Raw genomic sequence first — 9760 nt, 5'->3', positions numbered from 1 at the left:
GTGAGGTTCTGGTAGGCAGTGTTATTACTTGACTGAAAGTGAATAATGCACACAAGTCAAGAAAATCTTTTGCTAACGCGGAAAAAGGGCGTATGATAATGGGTTCGTTATTCCATGCAATGTTTGGAATATTGAAATCGCCAAGCAAAAACAGGGGAAAGAAAGGATGGCGTGTTATGACGATGTTGATGGCATCTTGTAATTCGTCAACAAAGAAGGCAGAGTGAGTAGGAGAACGATAGCATGCGCCAATTATAATCTTTGGAAGTTTATTTCAATAATTGCCCATACTATCTCCAAATTCGTAGTAATACTAATATGCTTAGAGGGTAAGTTTTTGTTAATAGCCAGAAGAACACCGCCCCCTTTTTTTTTCGTGCGGTCGCAGCGATAAACAGAGAAGTTATGAGCGGTTAAGAAAATTTCGTGGTCACGAACATGCGCATGCAGCCAAGTTTCAGTAAGTACAATGATATCTGGGTTACAGGTGTCTACTGCAGAAGTAAACGAGTCGTGTTTGTTTTTAATGCTTTGAATGTTAGTGAACAGGACTGATACAGGGGATAAACGACTACCACTGCCCCTCGCGCCTTGCTACGCACTGCCAGGGGATGAAAGGCCCTGTTGCGTATCAACATGTAGTGTTTGTGAGGCGCATTCTGTCACGCTGTCGCTTGCATGGTCGTACATGTAGAGTTTCTTGTTTACTGATAATTTGTTGTAGCGCAGACGAAAGAGGGTTGTTCCTGGCAAACTTTTACCAAAGGCTATCAGTTTACTTCGTGCATGACGGGTGGCGGATGAGTAGTCATCAGATATTGCTATGTTTTTTTCTTTTAGTTAACTGCGTACGGAAAACACTTTTTCTTTTATTTTGTAGTGGCTGAATTTTGGAACGATGGGACGGCATTTGTTAGGCGAGTATGAACCGAGACGATGAGCGCGTTCAATTGCCATGTCGGGTAAATTGACGTGAAGGCTTCTTAACATGTTGACGACAAGGGCTTCAGATTCCTCCCATGATTCCCGAGAATCAGGGAAACCGTGAAAAATAACGTTATTTCTTCGTGATCTCTCCTCTAGGTCGGCAAAGCGAGATTTCATAGAATCAAGCTCAGCGTTGCGGCTTCCAAAAATTTTTGGAAATCCGTAACCTGCTCTTTAAAGTAATCAAAGCACTTTGTTTTTTCTTCAAGGGCATCAAGTCTTTCTTGGATGCAGCCAATCTTAGATTCAATATTTTTTTGGCTAGCTTTGATTGATTTCACATCGGCCACCAATTCTGTCTGACACTTAGAGGATTGGACAGATCGCAGCTGAATATCCTTGAGCAGTTTGAAGATAGCGGCCATCTGTTCCGAGGGTTCGTCAGGCAAAGTCAGTGTTTCTAGATTGGATTCAGAGCGTGTGTTAGGGCCAAGATTGGATTCGATGTCGCCGCAGCAAAGTAAGAGCACAGACATACGAAAGCACTCGCAAATAATTTCAGAAAGCACTTGTGGGCACGGGAGCAGCAATAAGCAGATATCATCGCTTCTCTTAGCGTACAAGGAAAAAGGCTTACACACCTGCGAAGTGCAGAAAGGTGGAATGTAGAACATGTTGGTGTTGCTACTCCAGTGCCCACTGAAGACGGTGTCGCACGGCCAGGAGTTTAAATAGGCGCTGGGAATTGACGTCATCGTGGGTGACGTATATGCGCCGTACGATGGGCTCATCTGTCCGGGTGGGTGCAGCGGGACGTAGATATCGGGACCGGCGTGGTGGTTGGGTGATGCCACACAATCTGAAGGGCTTGGTGAGGGAACGGTAGCAAGCGCTGACCAAAGCAGAAAAGACGCCAGGAACGCCTGCGAAGTGCAGAAAGGTGGAATGTAGAACATGTTGGTGTTGCTACTCCGGTGCCCACTCAACGCCAACTCAACGTTACATCTATCATTTTTGTTTCCATAGCTCGCTGCGTTGTCCTTAATTTAAGCTGAACCCTCTTCGTTAGCCTCCCCGTTTCTGCCCCATAGGCGAGTACCGGCAAGATACGGCTGTTGTATACTTTTCGCTTGAAGGATATTGGTAAACTGCCGTTCATGATCCCAGAAAGCCTGCCATATGCGCTCCACCCCATTCTTATTTTTCTAGTTATTTATTAGTTATTCTTCTATTTATTACGCTGAGGTATGTTTTCATAGTCTTCGCGTAGAAATGTATGGCTGTCCAACTTGTGCTTTCTCTACAGTTCCGGTTCATGTCGAAGACCCTGGAGGAGAGCAATGCTGGCCACCTGTGAGTGGGGCGCGTTTACCAGCTGCACGGTACAGTCTCGCTCCGCAAAAGAGCATCTGCATATGTCTAGTACTATGAAATTTTCTAACTGCACAGGTTTATTGTGCAATACAGTTAAGCTGTTAACTAGACCTTTGTTCATGACAGTCTTCCCATAGCGCCAGAGCTAATTAGAGACTCAGAGCAAGAAAGAATGAAAGAATTCTACTATTCACCTCAGCAATACCACCGAAACAAAATAGGCAGGTAAAAAAATTCACAGGGACGCCCAACTACCCAACATGCTGGCATTGCGATAACATTAAAAGCTGTTGATGACTTCGCCGGAAGTGACGTCACTTCCGGTGAAGTCATGAAGAGATTCTAATACGATCTGGTGAGGTCACTTTCCTTCAACCAACTGGCGAATTTTATGAACGACGGCACATTTCTTTTTTCCGGATCAGGCCTTTAATGTTGTCGCATTAGAACGCCTCTCAGACGCGCTCAAAGACTAATCACCGTTCAAAGACCAATCAAGATCAATCAAAGACCAATCAATTAGACATACAGTCAGTATCGATGGTAGCGTGAACCGCCTGCAGAAAATTTCCTATAACGCATCTTATAAGGTCTTTGTTACAAAGTCTTATAACGGCGCCTTCTTGAACTCTCCGTATTTTTCATATTTTAAGCGCCTTGTTAAAAATTTTCACGGTGATATTTGCACTGAGTCTCGTGCAAGTAAGCAGGGTCAGGTCTCCCCATTAAAGTAGATATGAACCACCGCTTTTGCAGGTGACTAGAAACTCCTTGCAGACTGTACTGCCACAGACGATAGAAGTCGTTCCGGAAGATTTTTGTGCGAGAGCAGAGGATAAACCAGATGTACTATATTTAGCTTCTGTCGTTTCCCTGAACTCGAATAGTCCACATCGTTTTCTCTTAACATGCGGCTCTGTGACCACCACCCTTCTTACCAAAAGTATCACCCTTTCCCCATTACCAAGGTCGCAACCTGCAGAATTGCCCACTGCCAGAGTGGAGGAAGGCTGTCGTCGTTTTTCCCTAGGACCGGCTAATGTATTGTGCTACGATGATGCTATAGATATGCGAGAGGAGAATATGATGTTGCTTCTGTGCTCCGCTTGTGAGCAGTACACTTCACCGTCCAACTAATTACACAGTTCTATTCTTCACAGCAGGGCAGTGTGCCCGCTGAGTGAGGTATCTCAGCATGCCTGATATATTTAGGGCTGCCTTAAAGAACTATAGACTCCTAATTTTATTGCGTGTTTTCTTCTTTTGAATGATGCGTTAGACATCAGAATATATGAATTACCTCGCGGTATTCGCTTACGACCTCTAAGACATTTACAATTGAATTTCTTCTCTCGTGCTGTTTCGGTTTAATCAACCGAACGATGGCTGTGACGTGCAGTTGGTGTTTAGATCACGTAATTCACTAGAAAAACGGCAATATAATAACTGATATGTAGTTTTAATATACTACAACACTTCATCCAGCCTTTTTCAACACCTCGAATGACAAAATACGACCTATCAGCAGTTATATAGCACATTTTTTTATTCTTCACGTGACCTAAACATCAACTATACGTCACAGCCATCGATCGGTAGTTGAAACCGAAACAGCTTCAAGAAGAAATTCATTTATAAATATTTATCGGTCCCAGACTAATACCACAAGGTGCTAAATGTATACCAATATCTAACGCATCTCTTGAAAGAAGAAAACACGCAAGCAAAAATTTGTTGTCTATAGTCCTCCAAAGGAAACGGAAGTGGAGGGTGAACGAGAAATGTCTGACACTTTTTCTCACCTTTAAGCTAATGTGAGAGAGCAAGCACATTACCCTCCCTTACAAAAACTTCTTTAAACAGTTTATAGGCTGTCCATAGACTTGTTTATAAAGTCTATAGATCTATAGACTTTGTATAGACAGATTCTATAGAAGCCCCATCGACAGTCTGTAGGCAGTCTGTATATTTATGACTGTACCCTTTTAGCAGATATTTTTCTATAAACAGTCTGTAGACCACGATTAGACGGAGGGAAAATTTATATCTATAGGAATGCAATACTGTCTATAAGAAGTCTATAGACAGTCTATATGCAATTTTTATAAGGGTCCAGCGCCTGTCGTTGCATACACCTGTCTGCTTGTCATGATGACTCAATCAATGGCGGTTTCGACCACGCAGCATGCAGCAGGCGGTGTTCTTCGCGTTGATGACTGCTGTCCTCTACCTGCTCATCATCGCCTACCTCATGCTCCAGACAGGCGGTAGCCTTGCACAATTCTGCTGTATGCCCAAGTGGGTGTTACCCGCCGCGGTGGCTCAGTGGTAAGGCGCCCGTCTACTGAGCCGGAGTACCCGGGTTCGAACCCGACCGCGGCGGCCGCGTTTCGATGCAGGCGAAACGCAAAAGGCGCCCGTGTGCTGTGCGATGTCAGTGCACGCTAAAGAACCCCAGGTGGTCGAAATTTCCGGAGCCCTCCACTACGGCACCTCTTTCTCTCTTTCTTCTTTCACTCCCACCTTCCCTTACGGCGCGGTTCAGGTGTCCGCCGATATATGTTGGACAGATACTGCGCCATTTCCTTTCCTCAAAAACCAATTTACCAATTTTTACCAAGTGGGTGCCAGAGATCAGCAAGTCACTTTGCGAGTCACTGGAGTAGTTTTGGGACGCGTCGTGGGCCTTCTATCGTCAGGTATAACCTAATAACTTAATAACGCAGCAGCAAATGCCCCTGAAAGGAGATCCACCAGCCAATTCCTTCGATCGATTGTCATGATGCCGTGGTCGACTATAGTTTGGTTTATTGGGGTTTAACGTCCCAAAGCGACTCAGGCTATGAGGGACGCCGTAGTGGAGGGCTCCGGAAATTTCGACCACCTGGGGTTCGTTAACGTGCACTGACATCGCACAGTACACGGGCCTCTAGAATTTCTCCTCCATCGAAATTCAGCCGCCACGGCCGGGATCGAACCCGCGTCTTTCGGGTCAGCAGCCGAGCTCCAAAACCACTGAGCCACGACGGCAGGGCACGCGGCCAACCATAGGCTCCCGCTAAGGTATATTGTGGGAGCCTGGCGGGTTCAAAAGGATTAACCGTGGATTAACGTGATTAACCGCAACGTCATGACTATCTATCGACGCCATTGACAAGACGGGCCTTTTTTGAGGAGCATGTTCAGCTGCGTTCTTGAGTTGTACCCGATCATTGCTACGCGCTTCTTACGTTTCGAGAGCATTGCAGTGTGCTATTTACGGCAGTCGGGAAGGTCGAACGGTTCTGATGAAAACTGTAGTAGGCGATCTACTTCCTTCACAGAGAAACAACTCAGAAGAGGGGATACCAGCCAGTGCCGGGGGTCGAGAACAGGATCGCCATCGCCGTCGGCTGCAATCAATTTAAAGAAGGCTCCAAGCTTTCTGGTCAAGGCTCTTTAAATACTGACAACCATCTAGAGAATCATATGCGTTGGATGACGGCAAATTCAGAGCGTTCTGGTTGCGTCTCGCGGAGCAAGAAAGTTAGGTTAGCACCAAAAAGGTACTATTCGTAGTCTAAGCTTCCACATCACTGCAGCGTAAAGAAGACGAGCAGCTATCCGCGAACGTACGCTGCAATGATTATAACGCAGTGCTCTACATTTATATGCCGGGCAAGGGGGACAAATAGCCCTGCTCAAGGGGGCCGACGTCCAAGACACGATTTCTCAGCCGCCCTTCTTTGATTGATTGATTGATTGATTGATTGATCTCTTTCTGATTAGGAATGGGTAATCGAGAGATACAGGCCAATTTGTACCGGGCGTTTCAGCGAACACTTTCGAAGATTCCTGAAAATATTGGGTTCAATATAGCAACAAAATAGGTCTAGGATCACATTCTTTGCCCCGGCGGACACAATATGCTGCAAAACTCATCTAATTTTCCAAGTAATTAACAAAAACCACTAATTAACTTTTTTAAATTATCGTAGCTGGGTGGTTTGTGTCAATTAGGAGTTTGATGCCGTGAACAAGGCGACATCATATCAGTTTTTTGAAACGAAGAAAAACTCAATTTCTAGAGCCCTGCAGCGCGAACAAATCCGACGCTTTTTCCCGCACGCGACCGAAACTGAGCGTTGCTGTTATTGCAACTGAAAGGATGCGCGCACCAAGCGTCCGCTGGTGACGTGTCGTAATGAACGCAGCGCCCAGTTCGAAACGCGTGTGCTAACTTTCCTCGCTGGAGAACCTCAGCGCTCAGCTTAGACCGCGGCCGGCGTTATCGACTGCTTCGTCGCTCCGAATAAGGAAAATTAGTCATTGTCAGTTACGAGGACGTCGATTTTGAGAGCCCTGATGGTCGTGTCTGCAGCCGTTTTTTTTTTGTGTGTGTTTGTGTGTGCATGCGTGCGTGCGTGCGCCACTTCTGGTATGGCTGCCCGACGGCTCGTTTTTGTGCGTAATCATGAATTCATTTACTCACTAGGTTGATCATCTGTTTCCTTATGATCGCTGCGCATCAGGAACCACGTCCGAAAAAAAATTGGCGGGGGCTTAGCTTTGGTTAAGCCTGGTAACAGGTTGCGAAAGCAAAAGCGCAGTGCGCGACGACTCAAAGCGTCTTCCGTAATTTTTTTATATTTTGTTTTTGATGTTGTTGCGACTGAGAAAGAAAACAATCTACAGCTGGTATGACGTCACAGCAGCAGTAGTGCCACAGGTGCGCAGCGCGGCAAACACACACTGTTACTACAAGAAGAACTCTAGTTTGGGCTAGTTGGTTCATGATTCAACAGGAAAATGGCGCAAAAGACGTGGACAAAAGAGACAAACACGACAGGACAGCCGGGCTCTCTGAAGGAGCGAGTTGGTCGCCCATAATCAACAGCTGGTATGACGTCACAGCGGCAGTAGCGCCACAGGTGCGCGGCGCGGCGTAACTGCAGCCGGGCTATCTGAAGGAGCGAGTTGGTCGCCCATATTCACTCTGCTAAAGGTCAAACGTAACTGCGGCCGGGTCACGCGAAGGCTTGAAAGTGCGAGTAGTATTGCTTTCGCAATAAAAGAAAAACTTTGTCAGCGTGGCAAGGAGAGCTTGCGCGACAATGGATGTGTGCTATCGGGCAGTTGTTCTTGAGGTTGTGGTAGCGTGTGTTAGCTTCAGTTTCCCAATAGAGCACAGTCGTTTGCATTTCAGGTGCTTGTCTTGGAGGTGCGCGTGTGACAAGGCCATTGCAGTGCCAGTGTTTCAAATCACTTGAATGTGTGGAAGTGCCGCCTTGGATTAAAACGTCGCGCCGCATTGTGTGAATCCTGGGAATGGCCGCGCCAGCGCAACCCCAATACTCCACAACAGCGTGGCCTCCAAGATCGCCCGATTTGTCACCACTGGATACCTTCCTCTGGGGATACGTTACGAACGAAGTTTTCAATACGGAGCCAGCAAACCTCGAAGACCTGAAGGAGCGTATCAAGATACTAATTGAAAAGATTCCCCGAGAGATGCTAATTTCTGCCGTGAATTCCATCAAAGACCGCATTCTACTGTGCATCGCAATGGACGGCTAACATTTTGAACACGTGATGTGAAAATGGCTTCTTTTCATCCCATATACTAGTTCTTTCCTGTAGTGTCCAAGTGGGGCTGCAACCAACTAAATCCACAAAAGGTACAAATTTCATTCATTCGTGCTTGTTATACGACTAGAAAGCGCTAAACGTCTGCAGACAAGGTTTCCCAATTAAGTACTATCACTTCTTACAGCACGGGACGTGTCTCATCCAGCACACGGCAACCGTATTGAGGCAGCCGGTACGGGGCGCCTTTTTGCTAAAATTTCAATGCTTTCAGTTAGAATCTTTTCATCTACGAAGCCATTCTCGTTTATCATAGCAGTCAAGCCGATACCACATAACAGAAATAGACGCTTGACAGAAATAATACAATGCATGTCGATATGCCGTCACTATTTAACGTTAAACAGTAATCTGCACATTGTCAGAGAAGAGTACCTTTATCCCTTTCACGAAGCTACTGACAAAAAGATTAAACTCTCTCCGGTGTTAACCAGACAGGCAGTGCGCCAGGTGTGCTTATGAGTGTTCCCAAAAGCGACGGCCGCGTAGCAGACGATGCCTATAATTTTCCTTATTCCGAGCGACGAAGCAGTCGATAACGTCGGCCGCGGTCTGAGTTGAGCGCCGAGGTTCTCTAGCAAGGAAAGTTAGCACACGGGTTTCGAACTGGGCGCTGCATTCATTACGACACGTCACCAGCGGACGCTTCGCTTACACCATACTTCCGGCGCTCTTCGTGAGCTCAGTTTCGGTCACGTGCGAGAGAAAGAGTCGGATTTCTTCGCGCTGCAGGGCTACAGAAATTGAGTTTTCCTTCGTTTCAAAAACTTATATGACGTCGCCTTGTTCACGGCATCAAACTCCTAATTGAGACTAACCACCCAGCTACGATAATTAAAAAGTTAATTAGTGGGTTTTTGTTCATTACATGGAAAGTTAGAGAAGTTTTGTAGCATATTGTGTCCGTCGCGGCAAAGAGAGTGATCCTACAACTATTTTTTTGCTATATTGAACCCAATTTTTCAGGAATTTTTTAGTGTTCGCTGAAGCACCCGGTTTATGTCCTCAGTATCCCTTTAACCAGGTTAAATGACTGCCGTAAAGTGTGTTCTGCTTCAAAATGTACCATTACAAAGGAGAAGGAAACTTTACGCATTACATCTTTATTGCGGCTTTACCGAAAAAAAATAAAATTAAGAAAACAAAAATAGCCTCCTTTTATTCTCGGAGAGTACACTTCAAGCAAAACGTGCTCCTTGATGTGCTTCTAGGCAACAGAGGCCGAGGCACACAGGAGCGAGCAGGATGCTTTCTCCGCTACACAATAGGCTGTTTTTGTGCCTACAATGTTCAGCCTGAATATACGTCGGCACATAACAGAAGCATCAGCTGGTTTTGGTTGTTGGCAGGCTGGTTATCACCGAGAGAGGTCACAAATATTTGTATAAAAGATGGCAGAAGGGAACATTGTGTTCCGATTTTACTTTGCTGAAGCGACGTTACGCTTCAGTTCGCACATGCTCTTCTCCACCAACAGACGAGAACCACATAGGACAAAATATTGGCTGTGGTTTAGCTCTGGTTAAACCTGGGGTGACGCGGGAGCTCCGCCGAGCCGCCCACTTATACAGCTGCGACACTTCTCCCCTTCTCCACTCACCCCCCCACCCCCTCTACACGGCGCATGCGCACAGCTGTTGCAGCTTGGTTCCGCCGGCGCTCCGCGCCGCCGGCGGCAGCAGCTGCTCCGCACCACGTGACCAACCGGCTCAAGGCCACGGAGCTCAAGGGGTGCCACGCTGAAGGCTCGGAAGAGCTGGCGTAGTGCAGCTCTCGCTACAAAAGAGGATGGGAATCGAAATGAAGCACTAAAACATGCCATGCAAAGCGGGTG

This window comes from Amblyomma mixtum, chromosome 3 (assembly GCF_055824585.1).
Source record: "Amblyomma mixtum isolate Tamu chromosome 3, ASM5582458v1, whole genome shotgun sequence".
NCBI classification, from domain to species: Eukaryota; Metazoa; Arthropoda; class Arachnida; order Ixodida; family Ixodidae; genus Amblyomma; species Amblyomma mixtum.
Note: the sequence above shows the minus strand (reverse complement) of the source record.